We start from the raw sequence: 22,184 nt of genomic DNA on the forward strand, positions 1-22,184 counted from the left end.
GGAAACCAGAAGTCGAATTATTTTTTAAATTCTATCTTCTCTTTCACTTTCATTAGCTAGATTTCTTTGTTGTAATGGTTATTTGCAATAATCTTCAGGATTTGAGTTTATTTTGGCTTTCTCTTTATTAAGTACTACTATAAATTCTTCTTTTCTTTTCTTTTCCTTTTTTAACTCATAACTTTTCTGTTCCATAGATTTAATAATTTGTAGACTTTGCGCTCTTTGGCGTTCACGTGTCCATTCTTCCTTCATGTGATTCCTGTGTCATCTGGTTGTAACCCCATTAGTCTGTGATAGTGTCCTTGAGTTCTGGAACAAGATGTCTCAGGCAAGTCTAATGTTATGCTTCAGACTTGTAATCAGCCACTTATCCAAAGAACCCTGGTATTTACGGAGCACAGTCTACATATAGGAGCACTCATTGCTCCTGGGGGTGTCATTGCCTTCAGGCATTTTAAGTGGACAGAACTAGGGAATACATACTTTTTAAAGAAAAAGTTCATGATTTAATAGTATTTCCAATTCAGATTTAACATTACAAGTTTTTTCTGTGTCATTTTATTTTGATCCCTTATTTTCGTACACAGAAATTCTTAATTCCTAACGCAGCAAAATAATTACGTATTTGCTGTATTCTACCATATAAAAATGGGCCACATTATTAATAATATAATTCAAGCTCTTTGCATTCTTACTGTTTGATGCTTGTCACCTTGAATTTTATATGTCAGATAATAATATTGTTATCCTTGCTTTATTTATAGACTACATATTTATTTTTAAACTTTTGATGCCATGGTTTAGGTGTGTCTTGTTCAAATAGCTTATTGTTATAATTTGTGACTGTCTATGCATGTATACGTGCATATGTGTTTGTATTCACAGAGGCATCACTGCATCTTCCCCCTCATTCTAACACTCTTAGTCTTTTAAATAAAGCCTCAGGTATGTTATAAATCTATACTTTATCAATTAAATATGAAATAACTGTATTAAAACATGTATTAAATGTATTTATTATATCAAATTATATATTATAGTAAATATTATATAATATATATAATTTTGGTTATTAGGTATTTAGGGTGGATGGAGAGGTGAACAAATGTTCTTATAAAATAATAAATATGTTTATTCAATAAAATTTAGAAAATGCAGAAGAAGAGAAAAAAGAATCACCAACTCTCTTACTCCCAACAAATAGACAACCACTGTTAACCATTCATTCATAAATGCATATTAGGGGTTTACTATGCGCCTTTTGATATGTTTCTTTCCAGTCAAGATTATACAATTAAATAATAATGGATTCCATTTTTTAGTGCTTATATTTTACCAGGAAATATTTACAGATTATCTCAGTTAATCCTCATAACAAACCTAGGGAATAGGTGATACGTTAATACCACTTTAGAGGTGGAGAAAGTGAGTTTCAGAAATGTTAAGTGACTTGTCCAAGATGTCAGTATTAACATGGCCTTGGAAAATGGGGAGAGGGGAGGGTCGGCCCTCTGCCCGCGTTGGAGCAGGGTGCGCGCGGCGCGCTGGAGAGTTCACGGCAAATCGTTTAATTAAAGCATATGGAATACGGGGAACAAAAGACTTCAACTAGTGCTTTAGTTTCATCTGAAATTCTACAGGCATGTATCTTGTAAGCAGTATATGGCAGAGTTTTAGGCCAATCTGAGAGTCTTGTTTTTCAGTAGAAATTTCAAGCATTAGTTTTGACTACCACTTGCTATGGAATGTTCAGTTGATGTAACTGAAGGTCTTTCACTCAGAAGAAGTAAATCAAGAACCCGAGGCTCGCGTGCTCCTGAGCTTCTGTGAATGGCCCCAGAGCTCCGAACCACCCTTCCGGGTGGATGTCACTGAGATCCCTGGAGCCTCCTGCTGCCGTCGCTCCTGAGTTTCCTGGTGATGTGGTACCTCAGTCTTCCCCACTACAATGTGCTAGAACGCGTGAACTGTATGTACTTCTATGACTATGAGCCCATTTACAGACAAGTCTTCCGCTTCACACTTGGAGAGCATTGGAGCTGCTCTCATCAAAATGCATGTCTTGTCATCCCGGTGACCTCACACCCCTCAGATGTGAAAGCCAGATGGGCCATTAGAGTTACTCGGGGTGAAAAGAAGTCTTGGTGGAGATATGAGGTTCTTACAATTTTCTTATTAGGCCAGTAGGCTGAAACGGAAGACAAATATTAGCATTATCCTTAGAGGATGAACACCTCCTTTATGGCAACATAATACAAGATTTTTTAGACACATACAATAATGTGACCTTGAAAACAATTGTGGCATTTAGGTGGGTAACTGAGTTTTGCCCCAACGCATGGTACATCACGAAGACAGACACTGGTGTTTTCATCAATACTGGCAACTTAGTGAAGTATCTTTAAATTTAAACCACTCAGAGGAGTTTTTCACAAGTTATCCTCTAATTGATGATTATTCCTATAGAGGATTTTACCAAAACCCCCATATTTCATACCAGGGGTATCCCTTCAAGGTGTTTCCTCCCGACTGCGGTGGGTTGGGTTATATAATATCCAGAAATTTGGTGCCAAGAATCTGTGAAATGATGAGTCACGTAAAACCCATCAAGTTTGAAGATGTTTATGTTGGGATCTGTTTGAATTTATTAAAAGTGGACATTCATATTCCAGAAGACACCAACCTTTTCTTTTTATATAGGATCCATCTGAATGTCTGTCAACTCAGATGCATGATTGCAGCCCATGGCTTTTCTTCCAAGGAAATTATCACATTTTGGCAGGCTATGCTAAGGAACACCACCTGGCATTTTTTCCCCTTATATCAGTGTTTATTTATTTTGTTGTTTATTTTTTTAGCATCTTTATTGGAGTATAATTGCTTTACAATGGTGTGTTAGTTTCTGCTGTATAACAAAGTGAATCAGCTATACGTATACATATCCCCATATCTCCTCTCTCTTGCGTCTCCCTCCCACCCTCCCTATCCCACCCCTCTAGATGGACACAAAGCACCGAGCTGATCTACCTGTGCTATGCGGCTGCTTCCCACTAGCTATCTGTTTTACACATGGTCGTGTATATATGTCCATGCCACTCTCTCACTTCATCCCAGCTTAAAAATATGGAACGCTTCACGAATTTGCGTGTCATCCCTGCACAGGGGCCATGCTAATCTTCTTTGTATCATTCCAATTTAGTATATGTGCCGAAGGAAGCACCCACATGCCGTTATTAATTTGACATTCTACCCAAAGCCTAGAGAAGGGAGGGATACTTTGTGGAGACCGTTAAAATTAGACTGTGAAATCTCCAATGGAAAACTCATGGGAAGGTCATTGTGTGGCTTACACGGAACCAAAACTCATGAAGAGCCCATAGGCTGGATACTGGAGGGTTGCACTTGACCTGTGGTTTATTTTGACAACAATCAAGTCAGGCCTTTTAAAGATGATATTTAGAGGAATTAAACATCTGACAAAGGAATAGGAGGTTTTTGTTAATAAAACAAACAATTTGAACATGTCATTCTATAGATTAGAATTTCTTACATGGGTTTCATTGAATTATAAGCTCATTTGTCCATAACAACAAAGCAGTGTGGAGTATTATTGATTGAACAATCTAGTCAGTTCAGGGTTTTGTGTATACCTTACATGGATTACAGTTTTTAAAATACATAGTTCTGTGTAAAAAAACTGAAGTTATACTGAACAAAATTTCATCTGTTTTTGGTCATCTGGAAGATACTTCAGGATGTTGCAGTATTTCAGAGTTATCAATTATTGTTTAATGTTACTTAGAGTTTTGCACTTTTATGGGTGTTTGAAGTTATGGTTGTTTCAATACTGTATGAACAGAATAGTGAAAATCACTCTTTGTATTTAAACTTCTTTTCCAGTTACTTCACTAATGAGTTGATTATGAAAAGCTCCATTAACGTGTAGTCATTGGTCATTACTGCATATCAGTAATCTCTTGAACTTTGATAAATATTTTGGCATGGTAACACAGAGAAGAATTAAAGCAAGAAGATCTGAATTACTGTCTTGTTTTTAAAAATATAATCCCCGGTGTTTTTAGATGTCACTTCATCTGTCTCATTTTTCCACCTGGAAATTAGGAGTAGTATAGAATGCCGGGCAGCATGTTTCCTTTTGGAAAGGACTCTGAAGCCGAAAAGAAAAGAGAGGATGTGGTGGCCAGAATATTATGAAAGGAGTGTCGTATTTCAGTGCTTGAGTGGGAAAGAGAGGACTAAAGATTTGAGCTGCATTGTTAGCTGCTCCGCGGTTTTTCTCATTAACAATCAGTTTGAGAATAAAAAGAAAACAAAAAAACACAGCTGCTCTTGTTATCAGTTTCACATCAAGAGGAAAGCCCTACTATGTGGTCTAAAATCAAGTCTGATTTCCATGTCATGGTGAAGCACATTTTTTCATAGGAGAGATGAAGTAGGTCACCTTCGACCTGCTAGTTGGTCAAAGAGGGGCACTCCTTGCCCCCATATTCTCGGGATTGTGCAATTTACCATTATGCCTGATATGGGACAAGTGATTCCTTTTATCTGGATTACATGATGGTGAAAGATCAAATCTGTTGGCAGAGAATATGAACTTGAAAGTGTATAGTCAGCTCTTGTAATGCTCATATATTTATAATTCTCCTATAAGAAAAGCTTAATTTCAGTTAGAACCATTATAATGTTTGATTCTTTATAACAAGGCTATTTCCATTTCCCTCATCTCAGACCTGATCCAGTTACAATAAAATCAATTAAATGAAAAAAAGAAAATGGGGAGAAATTATACTGGCTGAACTTCCGGTGGAATGAATTATTTTGAGCTAATTTTCTGCCATGGTTGTGAGAAATCAATAGATTTTGCAGAATTTTGAAAAGCAGCCTTTACTGATTAAGAACATGTTTGGCTGCCTGCAACAGAAGGAAAGTCAATTATAGCGGCTTCATACAACACACGCTAAGGTTTTCATCTGACAACTAAGCCTAGACCCAGGGCGGTACAGCACATTCTGTCACTGTTCCAGGCTCTCTCCTCCTTTGTACTTTGCTTGATACACGGTTTTACCCTCATGTGTGTCACCACATGGTCACAGAATGGCTACTTCAGCTCAACCTTCATGTCTGTGTGTCAGGAAGTCACTGAAGTGGGAAGGAAATCCACAGACGCTTTCTGCTTATATCTCGATGGTCAGAAATATGTCCCAAGGTCACCCTTATCTGTGATCAAGGTTGGAATATGGAGGGTTTATTTTTCTGGGCACATTTCCACCTTAAACAAAATCTGGATTCTCTCTAGCAAAATCCACTACCTCATGTATATTTAACAAGTAGTTACATGAAAATAAATTTCATAATAAACTCAATGTAATCTCTTGAGGCAGAGCAAGATATCTGCTTTTGGGGAAAAAGGAGTATGGGAAAATATAGTGCAGTGCTATAGCATGTGAAACAAAACCCCTTGCTGTTGAAATTTGGAGAGAAACAAAGTTCATCCATTAACAAGGAATTTCCCAGTTGTGTGGTTTGCCTAGAGGATCAGATACTTTGTGAGCTCAGCATTGATCATCCTGCACTTTACAGCTCTCTGCAGTGTCATTATTATGGTTCATTATACTGTTGGCAACTATCTTGGCCAACCTTGAAGATGAGTTCAAAAAGGCCTTGTCCTGCAAACACTCCGCCAGCTCTGCCTACGCTGACTTAGTCAGCTAGGTTTATCTCCCATCAGCAAGTCATTAGGTGAGAAAAGCACTAAAGGAACTCAGGAGCTAAGGATCTTTGGTGCACCTGCTGTCAGTGCATCGGAAGCCTCTGATCTGGGTACTTCTATCCTATCGCCAGTGAGCGTTGCTGGATTCCACCAGCTGTTAATCCCTGCTAAAGTGCTGGTGGATAAGTTAAAGCAGTGTGTCTCAGATTCCTTTCCACCAGCATACCCTTAAGATACGGAACTAAACCTGGGAAGGTGTTGTGTGTGTGTATGAGGTGAGGTAGGGCGACAGCAATGCGTGTGTGTGTGTGTAAAACATGCCACCTGGCATGATTCACTTTTATTCTGGGAAACATCCCACAATTTACCTAGTGGGGAGGGGATTCTTCCACTCTCAATTTATAGACTTCTGTTGAAGTTCCAGGGTGCGTGTGACATTTGGCTAATTCTATAGCTGGCCACCATGATTCATTCAGTGACCCAACCGGAGTCAGTGAGATTCAAGGTTTCTTTTCTCCTGAGATTTCTAGGAAAGAGACTCTTGCTTTTTTCCCCCTGAGATTAAAGACAGGGAAGATATAAAATATGAAGCTTTGGCACTCATCTTTTGGTTATAAGAATACAGTCAGTACGGAGGAGGGAAGATTCTGAGAGAGGATGAAGAAAAACAAAGTCTAGGAGACATCTTTTGAGTCTCTGGACAAGCTGTATCTAAAGCCAGTCCCGTTCCTGGACTTTTCATTTATCTAAGCAAATATTTTGTGTATGTGTGTTTAAGCCACCTGGGTACTTTGTGCCATTTGAAACAAACAAATGAAAATCACTAGCACGAACTCCATATCCTTGAAATTATTTGAAGTTTTGGGTTTCAGCCTAACAATTTACACACACTTAGCATTCTCCTCAACAATATAAATATATATATATATATTTAAATAGAAAATGTGTTTAAATTTTCATTTAAATCACTTCACTTTCTGCATCAAAATTTTCAAGTGAAATTTATTTTCCAGGAGGAGATGTCATATTTATTATATAGTTTCTCATTCCCTTGACACAATTCTGCATGTGCCAGGTGGTAGATCTACTGCAATTTTAGAAACATAAGCTTGAAGAGCTGTGCATACAAGTATAATAGGGAACTTCTGAATACAAAAAGTTTTCAGGACTCAAAAACATGGAATTATAATGGTAGGATAATAGGCTTTGGCACAAGAAGACCCATTTGGGACTTTACAAATAGGCAGTACTCACTCCATCCACAAATAAAGCTTTTTTTGTAGAGGAATACATAAATATAAAAACTCCATAAGCTAGTAACCAGTGGGGCTCACAATCTGAATTTTAACAACTTGATTGAAATAGATCTGTGTAAGCAGAGGTATCCCACGTTATAAAGTGTGACACCTGACGTGGAAGGAAACCAAGAATAATGCTAATGCTTCTGGGGAGTGTGTTTCCTTTAAAAAAAAAAATCCTCAGGATATTATTTCCCTGTAGTACAATGTGTTTTAGGGTATGGACTGCCAAGACCAGTTTTTTCACAAAGTTAGATTAAACCCCTGTAGTACAATGTGTTTTAGGTTATGGACTACTGAGACCAGTTTTTTCACAAAGTTAGTTTACACCCCTATTTTTCAAAGGGTTCAGATTTGAGGTGGGTGTGAAAAACAGTATAGATGCTCGATTCATGCTCTGTGAAAGTCCTTCTTTCCTATCCAGAGCCCAGTGTGCATAAACTGAGGAAAACTGCAGATGACCAAGACATCAAGCCTTTCATCAAATTTCTTTCAAGTGAACTTCTGAAGCAGAAGTTCATTTACCATAGAGTAGAATACATTTGATTCAAAGGGGTTATTTTGACATCTGTATGATTCCAGAAATCCTGAAGAAATGAGGGAAATTCAGCCAAGTATCCTGATGTCTTTGTTCACTTATTAGCTAATACTTCAGTAATGGAAGGCATGAGGATTTTTGTCTTTACGTCTTCATTCATTGAACCTTAAGGCAGCACTGAACTCTAGATACTGTGGGATCTCTTCTGTGGTCACTTGTCTAAAGAACCTCAATGAAGGGCTTCAGCATTTCCGCCTCTTTCTCTATATTTTATTTTCATGAGCTTTCTTCACATAGGAGGCTCTAGAATACTATGCAGTGGTCATAAAGTAGAGGAAATAATTTAATATCCCACCTCCAAATCTTCTGCAATAGCAAAATCTTAGCAAGAAAGGACAGTATCACTCTTCACCTGCAGCTCTTGTTCATCTGACCTGACGGGTACTGGCGCCAACATTTGCTGTTTCGTTTTGAACCGCAGTATTTTATTTGAACATACAATGATTTTTTTCCCTTGACTGAGCCCTACTTTGGTGATTTTCTTTTCCAGTCAAACTAAGGAACTTAATATCACTTTGCTACTACAAGGATAAATGGGCGAGAGAAGTGTCTTTCCGACATCAGGAAATATTTGCAGGGATCGTTTGTGTCCCAGGACCCTTTTGGATTTAACTTATCCCCTACAAAAGAGAAAGTGTTGTTAGCTGTCATTGCTAAGAATAAGACGTCTATGTAGCTAAGAAAATAGCTACAAAAACTTAATATTTTCAGCTATATACGTACTGAAGACATGTTTTATTAATGTTTGGATCACAAGAGGATTTGTTTTTCACTGCATGCAATGAGAGCAAACAAACAAAATTATTCAAGAACTCTGTTTTCCCATCCCTTATTTTCTCAAGTTGTCCTGATATGATGATGTAACTTTGATCCTTGGTAGATGGTAACTATTTGGGTACTCCTCAATCTTTGTATCCACTTAAATGCTCCACAAAAACTACTGAATGTGCTTTCGAGAATCTTTTCTTAAAATAATGCCAACATACTAGTTCTTTAAGGATATACAAGTGACAAGGAGTGCTTATGTATTCATGAAAATGCTGGAATAACAAATAGCAGTTATGTGCTCTAGTAATAAAAGGACATCAGTTTTAAGAAAATGGCAGTGCTTAATTGAAGTCTACAAAATACGATTTGATCCTATCTCCCCCCTTAAATTTTCCAATGAGAAGTAATGAGTGGGTCCAGAAACCCAAGCAGAGAAAAGAAAATTTATATTTATTAGATGTCTACCATGTTTTAGGTACTTTACACATATCAGTTCATTTATATTTTTTATTATAGAAGCAAATGAGGAAACGTGCATTAATCCAAATAATTCTAGTGATTCAAGAACCACAAAACAAAACAGGGAAAGGAGGTAACTTAATTTATGGCAAAGCCTTGATACCTATTTTGAAAAAAAGTGATACGTCTGAACAGTGACAAACGTGATGCTGTGACTCTACAAGCCCTGGTTCCATGGCAACACTGTCCCAGCCAATCGTGAAGAAGGCAGCCTGGTAATGGAAGAAGAGAATAAGATCTAAACTTTCAGACACTCGTTAACCTGTTCCTGTTCCTGGAAATATGTTACACTCCAATTGCTATCTTTACTTCTTATCCCTACATCCTCTTCTTCTGTTTTTGATAAAACACACATTTTAATTTATCATTTGATTATAGGTCAAACAGTTCAAAAGTGCTTCTGAAGAAGTTCTCCCACCCACCAACTCTATTCTTACTCCCCAGAGGTGATAATTTTTTGTGTCTGTTGTTAGCTTCATCGGTGGTATGCCCATAATTTTAAATAGTATTGTTATACTCTTACTTGTTGATTTTTAAATAGCATACTGTCCTGTGATGCCAGATAAAGATTTAACTCACATAAATTATCGGAATGGTGAGTGCATCTGGCAGGTAATTTGCATTTCTCATACTGATATTAAGGTTACACTAACCTCATTAATGGACTGGAAGGCATCCCCCCTTTTTTATCTTCTGGGAGAGCAAGCATAACATAAGAGATATTCACCTTTAAACTTTGGTGGAATTAACCTGTGAAAACATCTATTTCAACTTCTTTAATAGCTATAGGACTTTTCAACCTTTCTCATTCTTCCTAAATCAGTTATACATTATATCTCACTAGGATTTTGTTCATTTCACAAAAAGCTTCAAATTTACTGGCAAAAAAACTCAGAATTTTCTCTTATGTATTAGTATCTTTGTAATTCCTGTTGTATCTATACCCTTTTATCCCTAATTTTGTTTATTAGTATTTTTTCTTTTTTTTCCCTTCGACAGCATAGTAAAGATTTTTTACTTTATTAGCCTTTTAAAAAATTGCTTTGGTTGACCTTCTGTATTGAATCTTTTTATTTTTATATTCACTGATTAATACTTCTATTACTTGTTTTTTAAACATTGGTTGTCGGTGTTAACAATTAGCCTATTGATTCTTTTTTTTATAATTTACTTATTTTGTTTATTTTTATTTTTGGCTGCATTGGGTCTTCATTGCTGCATGCAGGCTTTCTCTAGTTGTGGTGAGCGGGGGCTATTCTTTGTTGCGGTGCGTGGGCTTCTTATTGCGGTGGCTTCTCTTGCTGTGGAGCATGGTCTCTAGGTGCGCGGGCTTCAGTAGTTGTGGCACACAGGCTCAGTAGTTGTGGCTCGCGGGCTTAGTTGCTCTGCAGCGTGTGCAATCTTCCTGGACCAGGGCTTGAACCCGTGTCCCCTGCCTTGGCAGGCAGATTCTTAACCACTGCGCCACCAGGGAAACCCAATATTTTTAACTTTATCTTTTTTTCTTTTTAATTTATCTTTCATTATACTTAAAAATTTTTTAATTGGAAACATTAGTTTTTAGCTTTTTTCTAATGTAAAAATTTTTTAACTAAATTTTCCTGTAGATACTGTTTTTACTATATGGCACAACTTTTGATAAACTTATTATATCCAAAGTTATCTTTCAGTTATAAAATTATAGTTTAATTATTATAATTTCATTTATATTTCCATTTTTATTTCTTCTTTGACCATGGGTTATTTAATAGTGTTTTATAAAAATTTCCAAATGTATGGTGCTTTAAAATTTCTTTTTGTTATTGATTTTTTAGAATTGTGATCAGAATATGTGATTGGAGTATTAACCTTTGAAAATTTTGAATATTGCCTTATAATCTTAGTGGTAATCAAGTTTTGTAAATGTGTCAGGTTTTCTTGAGAAAATATGAATTCTCTACTTGTTGAGTATAGTTAGATCAAGCTGGTTAATGGTGTTGACACTCCCCATTACTTCAGAAAAACCATGGTGATTTGACACCCTATAGGTGAAGGAAAAACAGAGGTTGAAGGAGGAGGAAGGCGGTTCACAGGGAAAGACCAGAGTCAAGTGTTTATTTTAAAGGATAAAACGGAGTTTCTGGTATTTTATTTTAGAAGTAAAATAGGCTTTGGAGTGTGTCCTCTGCTTTCAGATAAGGCCAAAAATATTTATAGTACAAATGTAAGTTATAATATAAGACATAGACTATGATCCAGCTTCCTATTATACCCCATATTCCACAGCATTTAGGAATTCCTATAGATTATTTTATCTAATCCTCTTAACAAATAAATGAGGTGGAAATTATTACCGCTTTTACAAATGCTACTTACTTAGTAAGAACTTAGCAATTTGTACAACATAAGCTGGTTGGTCAGTGACAAAGGACTAGAATGACCTCTGGTCCAACCCCAGAGCCTTTCTCTAAACCATTAACCTCTTCTGTCAAGTACTTGTTAGACTTTGTGGATGACACAAGAAAGGTGAGATTTGTTCCTGCTCTCAAGGAAGGATGCTGTCATCTGATTAGGGACACATGTCTCATGTCCTAAAAATAATTAGAAAATGGAACTAGTTAGTGAACTAATAAAGTTCTAACACAAAATTCATGTGCCAAAGTAAGTATCTAGTACAATGCCTGTGGTATTACAAGACTCGCAGTAAGGAGAGGCCAACATTACCTGCAGTTTTTAGGAAAAGTTTCAAGGAAGAGGTGGGATTTAAATGGATTCAGGTAGGACTCAGATACATAGAGGAAATATGTTCAACTGGACTGTCCCACTGAAGGAAGCATTGCTTGATATATTCTGCATAATTTGAGCTGACAGATTGAAAGCATGGCAAGATTTGCCTAAGTAGAGTAAACGGGAGAGGGCTGTCTTGACCAAAGGTGCAATGAATAGGGATAGCTATGATGTCTGGGGGCGGTGGAGTAGGGAGCAAGAGTGGAGGGGGCACGAGGAACTGCAGGAGGCAGGGGTGAATGGGTTACCGTGTGTCAAGGTCTGGACTTGGCCTGAGGGAAAATGCAGAACCACTGTGATTTTCTTTTCTTCATAGGGTGTGATACAGGAAATAATCTCCCTCACGTCGAAATTCTGGTGGACCGGAAACAGTATCACAGGAAAGAACGTCTCCTATTATCTCATGCTCTCTAATACATTTCATCATTTCCTAACCCCCAAAGACTGGAAGATTTTGTTTTGGTTCGACTTAAATCTCTTTTTTCTATATTTTAACTTTATTAGAGTATAGTTGATTTACAGTGTTGTGTTAGTTTCAATCACAGCAAAGTGATTCAGTTACACATACACATATATTCATTCTTTTTTAGATTCTTTTCTCATATAGGTTATCACAGGATATTGAGTAGAGTTCCCTGTGCTATACATAGGTCCTTGTTGGTTATCTAGCTTATATATAGTAATGTGTGTTAAATCTTTTTTGTTGGAATTTTAGTCCATTTCCTCTCTTGTCTTCCCTCCCTGAAGGTGGAAAATCAATTGCGATGTTTTTCAACATAGTTTGCTTTTTAATACATTCTTAATTTCTGAATGGCATTTTTGGAAACCGTAGTTTTATTTATCACGTTAACAGAAATCTGACCACCCTCGTTGCCTGACCTTGTTTTCCCTTTTTGAGGAGGTTGAGTAACACACATAACACTATCAATTTAATGAAAAAATATCTGTCAAAATGATTTGGCTTCCTGAGGATTGATTCAGTTGACTGAATTTTCTACATTTCAGAAAAACCAGTTATTTTTATGACATGCAAATGCAGCCTAAATTTTGGTCTCAGAATTGCTGAGTTCAGGAAAGACTGCTGAAAGCTGGGAAGCCTAGTCAAGCATTTGCCTTCAGCTGTTGAACTTACGAGGATCTGTTCTAGATAAAACTAAGTGACATTGTGCTGAGAGTAATCCTGACACACATTAAGATGAAAAAGTAAGAGTCTATCTGCTGACTCCTAGTGTTAACCAGAGTTAATTAGGGGCTTGTGAGAGGCCAGCATGAAACAAGCTATTCCAAAGTGAACTGAGATATACTGCACTTCTACAACACCTGACTTCTTAACAGCAAGGTGAACCTCAAGAACACAGTTCGTATAAAGATTGGTTTGCATTCCGTAAAAATATTTACATGTTAGGAATTAAGTGCATGAGTGTGTCCGTTATTTCTCACCCAACGAAGGTCTTGGGGAATTTCTGTTTCCGGAAAAGAAAATTAATAACAATGTCCATTGGAGACCTGATACAGCACTTTTGTATATGCTGCTTTCCAATTTGAGAATTTACATTTTTGTTGCAGTTTTCTTCCAAATGACGATGAGGCAAGCTGTCCAGGTTCTGCCACTGATGTCATCTGAGGGGCTGGGCTGAAAGAAAACAAACTTGGAAAGCCTTCCCACAGAGCTGTGATAGCAGGGGTGGTCACTAATCTTTTTTTTTCTTTAAATGTCGATATTGAACTTTCCTTGACACTGAGCCATGTATTGCTGGGTATTTTAAGTTGTTTATCCAGAATCCGACACACTTTAACCTACATAGTTCTGGTGATAATTGCTGAATTTCCAAATTAATAGGAAAACTGGCACAATACTAGATATCAGAGTTTGCTATTTGTGAAGTGCCAATTTTCTGCAATTAGGGAAAATTGCTAATTATCACTGGATCTATTCATTAATATTTGAAGGAAGAAAGATAAAAATTAATAGAAATGCTTTTTTTAGTGGCTAAAATTTTTAAAGGCTACTTGCTGGGCAGTTGTGAGGAAAATTGAGGCAGCTTTACCTAAGTTTTGTGATGGAATGTTTAAAATGAGAGACTTATACCTCACTTAACTAGTACTTCCAGTATTCAAGTGCAAATTGGAAAAGTCCCTACTTAATTGCATAATACCAGTACCTTTTCATGTAAGGTCAAAGTGGCCCTGGTTTGTTAAATAAAGAGGGCAGAGTCTTCTACATTTATTTAGTGTTATGAAAAGAGGCATTTATTTGCAAGCTTTGCCTAGAGCAATGCTAATTCTCACTGTTATATTACATAATTTTAGGAATATGATAAGCTATGAACGATAGCATTGAAAATGAGCTATCATTTTCAAAGTTTATAGAACGTTTACCACAGATAGCCTTTTAAGTCTTATTTCTAGGTATGTTCTTTGACCCCAAATAAAAATAAGTACAAATGTAAGTGATGTTGGAAAGATCTTAAATCAGTTTTTTTTTTCTTTTCAAGAAGAGTTTAAAATATGTGCTCATTAACATCAGGAAATATCAGAAAATGATAAACTTTTTTTTTAAGCCAATGAGTGTTAAAAAAAGTCATTATGAGATAGTGAATTCTTCTTTTATTCAACAAATATCTTCTGAGCCTCTACTCTGAGAATGGAACTTGGGCAGAGGGAGACTAGTGGGTTTTTGGACTAGATGGACAAAAAGGAAGAAAAAAAAGTTGGTAAAGAAAGTTGGTGATCAGGGTCAGGCTGAAGCTGAGATGCGCTTGTCTGTAGGGGATAGACCAAGAAGACACAGTGATTACAGCAATGCCTATGAATTTAGGGTCAGGGAGAAGGTGAACACAGAGTCAGGGAACCAGTAAGGGTGATAAGCTGAAAAATTGGAAAAAATGTTCTGGATGGATGGACACATGGACATAATTCAGTCCAATTCAGAGCAGTATTGATTGAGTTCCTACTAGGTGTTGAATGTAGTCCATTTTGAAAACTTAGGTAAGAAAAATTGGTGAATACACATGGTATTTTACCTGTGATGTCAAATATTCTCTCTCCTTCACATTAGATGGTGGTACTGAAGATGAAAAGTTATTGCTAGTGGACGTCAGACAATATTTTTCACCTTAGGTCACCCAAGCTTGAATAGCATCTTGTATTGGGAAGGGATCTCAGATGTAACCTAATCTCACCTGCTACCCCATGCTGAAGTCCCTGAGGACAGTTACTCTAGGAAAGGTAGCCCTTTCATAAGGATCCTGTTGGATTACTGAAGGAAAAGGAGCTTGCCGTTGGTCTGTGTTATTCCAGCCTGGAAGCAGCGATCTGGAGGAATATAGCCTCAGAACCTTCCTTAACTGATAGGTTTTCCCACACTGTTATCCTAGCTTTGTGCTACTGGGATCAAGTTCCAGTCTGACAATGTCTTTCCCGATACCTGGCACTCAGAAAGCAGTGCAATTTCCAGTGTGCCCCGATCAGGAAGGGTCCAGGGAAAGCCGCTTAGGTTATTTCACTTCCATTCGTACTCATCAATGTTTATGAGCCTGTTTGGCTCAGAAAAACCCCGCTGGCCACTTTATCAGTCCACCAGAGTTCCTAGCTGTAAGCAACAGAAACTTACAGTGGCTGATGTATGGTGGAAAGAAATTTACTAAAAAGATAATCGGGGAGCTTACAAAATCTCGACCAGGGCCAGAGAACTAGGCTCAGAGTTTAAGCAGCCAGGAATGGAGCCCAAGGTGACATTTCAATTGGCTTCCGGTGGAGAGGCCACTGCCACTGGGGACTGTACCCCCGAGCTTTACTTCCTGCCCCACAGAACTTGGAGCCTGGAGCTGCCCCTGGAATGACAGCCGCCACTGCCTGGATAGCAGAGCCGCTATCCAACCCGTCCTATTCAGGCTCTTGGTAATGCCTAGGACTCATGTCAGTACAATGGCTGCGAAAATGGCACAACTGCACCAAATAAGGGGAGACTTCTCGAAACATAGGCAGAGAGTTCAGAAGCTGGGCAGCCCCAAGACTGGCAAAATTACCATTGGTGCCCTCTTACCTCCTTACTTTATACCCTCTCGTCTTAGACTTATGTAAAGACCAAAATTCTCTGTACCATTTTTACTTTTTTAAGATGGCCTCTGGTAGGTAGGGGATTAAATGCTTCCATTTCTGAATAATACTTTTTCTTGCTATTTTAAATACAGACTGCACGCAGGAGTAAGACTATCAAGGACGTTATTTTTAAAAGTAAATAAGTGATAATGACACAGTATCTAAGATTTACTGTGTTTAGCCTCTGTGGGTAACCAGGGATCATCTTTTTTCAAGTGCTCAGAAATCATGGGCATTAACAGAAGAGAAAGTGGAATTGTAATGCTTTGTACAGCATTGCATTGGGGAACTTTATTTATTTAGGAGATAAGAGTTTAGAACCTCTTTCCCTTCATACCTGACCACGCATTATAAGATCCACGGGACAAAATATAATCCTATGAAATATGCTTAGTCATGCAACTTCTTTACAAGACCATCACGGATTTGTGACGACAGACTTAGATAATGCAAAATTCATCAAGTGCTCACGGCACTGTAAGACATCATTGCGGGTGCTTTATGTCAATTAACTTATGTAATTCACAATCGCCCTAAGAAGAAAGGTTGTTCTTATCCTATTCTCCTCTATATGAGGACATTGAAGCAGAGAGAGCAAGTTACCCACCCAGGCTTCTACATCTCGTTAGTGGCCAGCGCCAGATTGGAAAGCAGGCAGTCTGACCCCAAAGCCCGGAGCCTGACCCACTCAGTCCAGCTGCCTGTTAGAAAAGCACACACAGTGATGCTATCAGGTTTCTCTTTGGCGGGTCAGAAGCAGCATTCCTGCAGTAAAGGTACTTTTGCTCTGGTGGTTGGCACTTCTCAGCTGAAATGAGAAGCCGTTTTACTGCCACCGGTACAGAAAAATATGTCGACCTTATTTTTCCTCTCAGTGCAATCTCAAATGCAGGGAGCAGTGTGGCTACCCAGTGTGAAAAATATTCCAGGCATCTCAGCTGATAAATTCTAATGGAGCTCCGATGCCTTTTGCGACTCTGTTCGGATTCGTTTAGTGCATCAAGCATAAACTGCTTAAATCTTTCACATACAACCATTCTATTGCCTATTAATTAGAACCGTCTTTTAATTGCATTGGCGCTTCAGAATTAAGTCAATATAGTTACAGGGATAGAATCCCCTGAAGGAAAAATTTCTCTTTATAGGAAGCAAGTGATGTTAAAAACGACAGAAGCAGCAAACAATAAAAATCCCCATAACATGTCCAAAACATCCCCACAAAAATTTCCCTAAATCATTTGAGGATAAAACTCCATTTTCCTAGCTGAGATTAAAATACACTTGATACTAAGCCTCCTTCCACACCCCTGCTGTGTTGGCTGTCATTGAAATGTTCTTTCTGTGTCTTCAGCTCTCTCACTTTCAAAACTGATTTCTTCTCCCCAGTACGTGAGGTAACCAGTATCCTCCTACTGTTTACAGACTCCTCCGTCAAAACAGGAAAAGATCACAAGTCAGGCTTTGCCTTTTGATGGATTGGTTCTATTTTTTATTTCACTGATTAAACATTACCTCATCCAAGCATTTGCATTTTAGGTCATTTTAGCTCTCAGTGTCTAAAGGAACGTCAGTTATTGACAGAGGTTGGGGAAATTGGAGGCAAGGCAGGAGGGGTTGAAATCATTCAAATGTCCTGAAGGTAGACTTGCTTTAACATTTTGGGGGAGATGTTGAAGTTGGGCATGGAAACGTTTATAACTTTTCTCCCTGACCTTCCAGTGGGACAAAGAGATAGCAGAGATTGACAGAGACTTGGCCCTGGGTTGCTGGTGGGTCTGGGGCCCTGGCTTCTCCTGCCCTCTCTGGCCGCCCCCAGGCTCACTTGCATCACAGGCTCATCGCCTCACAACCTCCACCTCAGCTATACCCCGATTCTCCCTCCCTCTCCCCAAGAACGCCCTGAAGTATATATGCTGATCACCATCACAAGTTATCACAGTTAATGTTATAAAGTTCCTGACACCTATTCATCAGTGGACCTATGGCTATATTCAGCGCTGCCTGGATCATGTAGCCTTGAAAGATGATCCTACAAACACCCTCATACCGCAATCTACGGCCTATATTTCAAGTAGTATCACCTCCTTGCTCTCTGGGGTTCTGAGTCAGGCTTTTTATAGTTCACATAACCTAGATTTGTGAGTCACTATGTACAATAAATAGCATTCCCCCTGCTACCACGAGTCTTGGAATCAATGCCAGGTGTCACTGCCGTTGACACCCCTGCTTGCTGACGACAGATGTGCCATAGAATTCATGGTCGTCCGAAGTCTCAGGTTCCTCGTCTCTAAGGTGAGAGGGTTGGTAGCTTTCTAACACTTTTCTTGGTATCAGTGGCATGTCTCTTGTTTAGCTTTTATTCTGAATGAAACCTTTTAAAGAACTTGCGTCTCACCTTGCACCCCAAGGTGCATATTCTGTTTTGCTGTGTTTCAGGATGAAGCTCACACTGAACTGGAAAAGAGGAAAGAGCCAAGGATAGCAAGCTGGGGAGATTAGGCGCTATGCGCTCCATCTCATGGTTCTGAATAAAGAGAAAATGGGCAGAGCAAAGGGGCAAATAAAGAAGGATCTACTTGCTCACAACTGTGCTCCTATCCTCTGAAGCATGTTGTTGAAGCCTTGGAGACATCATTAATTTCTCTCGCTACCTTCCTCAAGCCTGAGTGGCCAGCCTTGGAAAGATGCAGCCGGTGTTCTGCTGTTACAGACGACTCTAGAGCCCGTACTGGCCTGGAAGAAGTTGGAAGTGAAGTTAATACCCAAGGAATAAGTGAACGCTGGCTGCTATAGCAGAACATTCCAGCAGAGCAAGGGTGACCACTGGGGTAGTATGTGGTCCAGGGTTAGACAGGATGACATTGAAGGGACCTCGTTTCTCTGATTCTCTGATAGTCAACAAAACACCACACATACGCTAGAGCTACGTTTCCTCGGTTTGCTTGGTTTAATCTGGTCTCCCTTGCTTCTTCTTTTCTCATACCTTGTCTCCGTGTTTTAAGGACCTATTTGGTGTTTGCACCTTCTTTTCCGTCTCTTCAACTCCCATTCAGCCTCATTTGTTTTTCTATTTCCCTTTCTTCCTTTTTTCTTTCTAGCTATTAAGGCACCTGTCATGTATCAACCCCCAGGGGCCCGAGTGGCAGCTTCCTTAATTCATGGAATGCCTAATTTTACTCACTACTTTGGAGATGGGGCTAGGTTTCCTTTAAAAAGGAAAAAAAAAAAAATTCCCTGGTAGTGTCTGTTTATATCTCTAAGGCTCAAATAATTGAAAACAGTATTGTTTGAGGGAAGATCATTTCTAATGAGCAATACACAAGGAAGAAAATCTGATTTTCCCAAGTGAAATTCCTGACAGACCACGAACTCTGCAAGAAAGAAGCAGAGCACTTCTCTCTGTGGTGACCAAGGTACCGTGTCTCTAAGCTGACATCACAGAAAGGCCTTTGTGCATAAATAGACCATGTATTAATAAAATAATATTTATGATTCAGCCTTTTTCTTTCCTTTTAAGTATCAAGCTGTAACCTAGAGGAACAAAAATAAAAGAAGTTGATGTCTACAATATAACTGTTAAGGGGGAATTTGCTCCACTGTTATTTGGATGTAATTGGTACTGAGCGCTTGTAATTGGGTCTGTACTTGTTCACTTCAAGGGTTCCATGCTATTTCTACTTGAACCCATTTTTTTGATACCGTTCAGCTCAGCAGTGCCAGCTAACTCTTGTTATGTAGTTGAAAAACTGTGGCCATTAAAAATAGGATACGGTGTGATTTTGTTTTGCAGCACTGCATGGAAAATCAGTTGCTGTTCATAACAGCTCTGTGGTTGGTTGATTTAAAGCAGGGGGGTGACTTGGAATTGACAAGCAGACAGTTTGTGAAAAGGGATATTGTATCTTTAAGGCTTTCTGACTGATTGTGTTTAACTGCGCCACGCAGCAGGCAGTAATTAGGCTGTAGCTTCACGGAGAGGCTTCTGGTTCTCGGTTCTCCAGATTTTTTTTTTTTAAAGCACAAACATTTTTTGGATTTGGAGCCATGATAATGTTTTAAAACCGTGGGTGTGTAAGTGAGCAAATGAAAAGCTGACCCTAAAGGCTTCCCGTGCAGACTGTCTCTGGGGATCACCCTGTACCGATGGACCCTCGGGAGACCAGACAGCCGCCCTGGGAAGCAGTGAGGACGATGATAGGAGCACAGGGTGCTGGAGAAGGTCAAGGTGCTCTTGAAATGAAAGGAAGGCTGCTCTTATGACATGACACGGTTTCTTCTGGCCCAGTTCACAATGTTAACGAGACTAGTTGAAGCCTGCTTCTAAGATTCATAGACAAAGTGCCTAATAATTTTTATTTAGGGGAAAGAGAAATTTTCCTTTTCCTGTTAAGTAGAAAAGAGATTTGTTATAGAAACAAATCAAAGAAGCCATTAGTTTAAGGAATACTTTCCATCCACTGCTCTGCCTCTCTTGCTACTCCCCGGCCCCCTGCCCCGGCACCTCTTAAAATACCCCATTGCTGTTTTGAAAAGCGGCGAACATTGTCAGTTATTATTTTGGTAAAGCCCAAGTTTCAAGTTTTTCAGGCGTTTGTTATCACAGAGGAGCAGTTGACAGACTACACTGACCTTATAAAGACTGAACGTTGAATTACTGGTTGACCGTGGTAGCTATCTTCATTTTCAATCAGGCCACACTGGCTGAGTCCCAACTATGTGCAAGATGCTATACTAGGTGCCGCGAGAGATAAAAATTGTTCTGGAGCTGTGGTTGTGATCTTGCCTGACACTATGTACAAACTTTCCTTCCTTTTCCTGATTACCTGGGTGAGTTATTCCGTATAGATTTGGGTAGCATTTAATTTTTAAATTGCTATGCATGTTGTTCTTTTCTTTGTGTTAAGTCAATTCCTTTTTTTTTTTTTTAAACCTTTCTTACTGATACCTGTATCAGTATCCATTCCAACACTTCTGTAGATTACAGACATGTACGGGTTACAAACATTTTTGGTTTTAAGTAATAACTCCTCACATCTGTGGATCACTTCAGAGTTTTGGATGTGTTTTACTTCTCAGTACATCATTTGGGTCTCCCTACCCCATCCTTTGGGTGGTAGGGTAGGTGAGAGCACCACTTTGAGATGCTCGGGGGCTGGACTTTGAAAGGGGCTGGGATTAGGTATCAGGCTGGCTGCGTTTCTTCTCTTCTCACTAATAACACAGTCATATATTCAATCCCAGAACGAAGCATCTTCTAATTTAAGAGTAATAGAAACATTTTGGTGTAACTTTTCTCATTAAACATGGATTCAAAGTCAAAGATAGGCCACCAGAAGGAGATTCTGATTTTTAAAAGTTTCTTCTACCAGTTTTAAGCCAATGTTTGTACTTTCTCTAAAGAGTTTCAAACATTCAGAAGTGTTCTTTTCTCTCGGTTTTGATTTTTTTTTGAGGGCGGGGCTGCCTTGAAGATAAATTGCTTTAATCTGCAGGCTAAGTTGCATTGATGTATTTATCTTTCTCACAATGCTTTGTCCTAAGGTCAGTTCTTCTCTGAAAGATTTGATCTAAATAAATTATAAATGTGTATCAAAATCTATTTGCTATTAGCGTAAACACATTCAAAATAGATCCCACTATTGCTTTGAAAGAAACAAAGATGGATTCCATTCTATAGTTCAAATTTCAAATGTGTATGTGCACTTTTATATACGTCTGTGTCTAGACGTCGAGGTCAATATTTCCATAAATTCCTAAGGTTGGTTCATTTTGTAGTGCTGATAAATGCTCCTTGGAATTAGGATGTACAGAAGATCAAAGATTAAACTGCAATTTTTTTTCCAAAGTGACAATGAGCCTAATTCACTGTCAGTTAATGCCAGGTGTTTCTCCCCCTCGTATTAAGTTCTTCAGAACAGTGGCTGCATAGGACACCATTCACAGAGGCTTAGCGCTGGGGAGAAAATGATTACATTAAATCGAATGACATGAATAATTCATGACATCACATTTTGTAATCCTGGTGTTAAGCATAAAACCAGTGGTTTATTTTTCAGCAAAAATGTTTTTGTATCATTTTAGATCGCGCATAATGCAAAACAATAACTGCATACATAATGCAAGAAGGATGGTGGTGAATAGGGTCCTTAATAGTGCTTGCAGCATCATCTGGGCTGTGATCACAATAAACACATTTTGAGCCAATGCCCATGGGTACCCAGTGCTTGCTGGAATCTTCTGAGTCCCATAGAATGGCTGCCTTTTCATTTGTTTTTGAATATTACACCTGACCTTTACCACGGATCTGAAAGTCAGTCCTTGTATATTGCTAAAACTACAAATCCTTTTGTCCCCTTTCTTTTCAGTGTGCTAGGAGGGCAACTCTATTGGAGGTAAATAG

At 38.7% G+C, this 22,184-nt stretch overlaps 1 non-coding gene and 1 pseudogene across 1 annotated transcript; one reads left to right on the top strand and one right to left on the bottom strand.

Annotated features, from left to right (window-relative positions):
- The window catches only part of LOC136136863 (UDP-GalNAc:beta-1,3-N-acetylgalactosaminyltransferase 1-like), a 31,986-nt pseudogene extending 13,703 nt beyond the window's left edge, over positions 1-18,283 (top strand).
- On the bottom strand, positions 3,121-3,223 carry LOC136137381 (U6 spliceosomal RNA). Its single transcript, XR_010656720.1, has one exon. It is a non-coding gene; the product is annotated as a U6 spliceosomal RNA (small nuclear RNA).
- Positions 18,284-22,184: the final 3,901 nt, after the last annotated feature.

This window comes from Phocoena phocoena, chromosome 17, assembly GCF_963924675.1.
Source record: "Phocoena phocoena chromosome 17, mPhoPho1.1, whole genome shotgun sequence".
In the NCBI taxonomy this organism is placed as follows: Eukaryota; Metazoa; Chordata; class Mammalia; order Artiodactyla; family Phocoenidae; genus Phocoena; species Phocoena phocoena.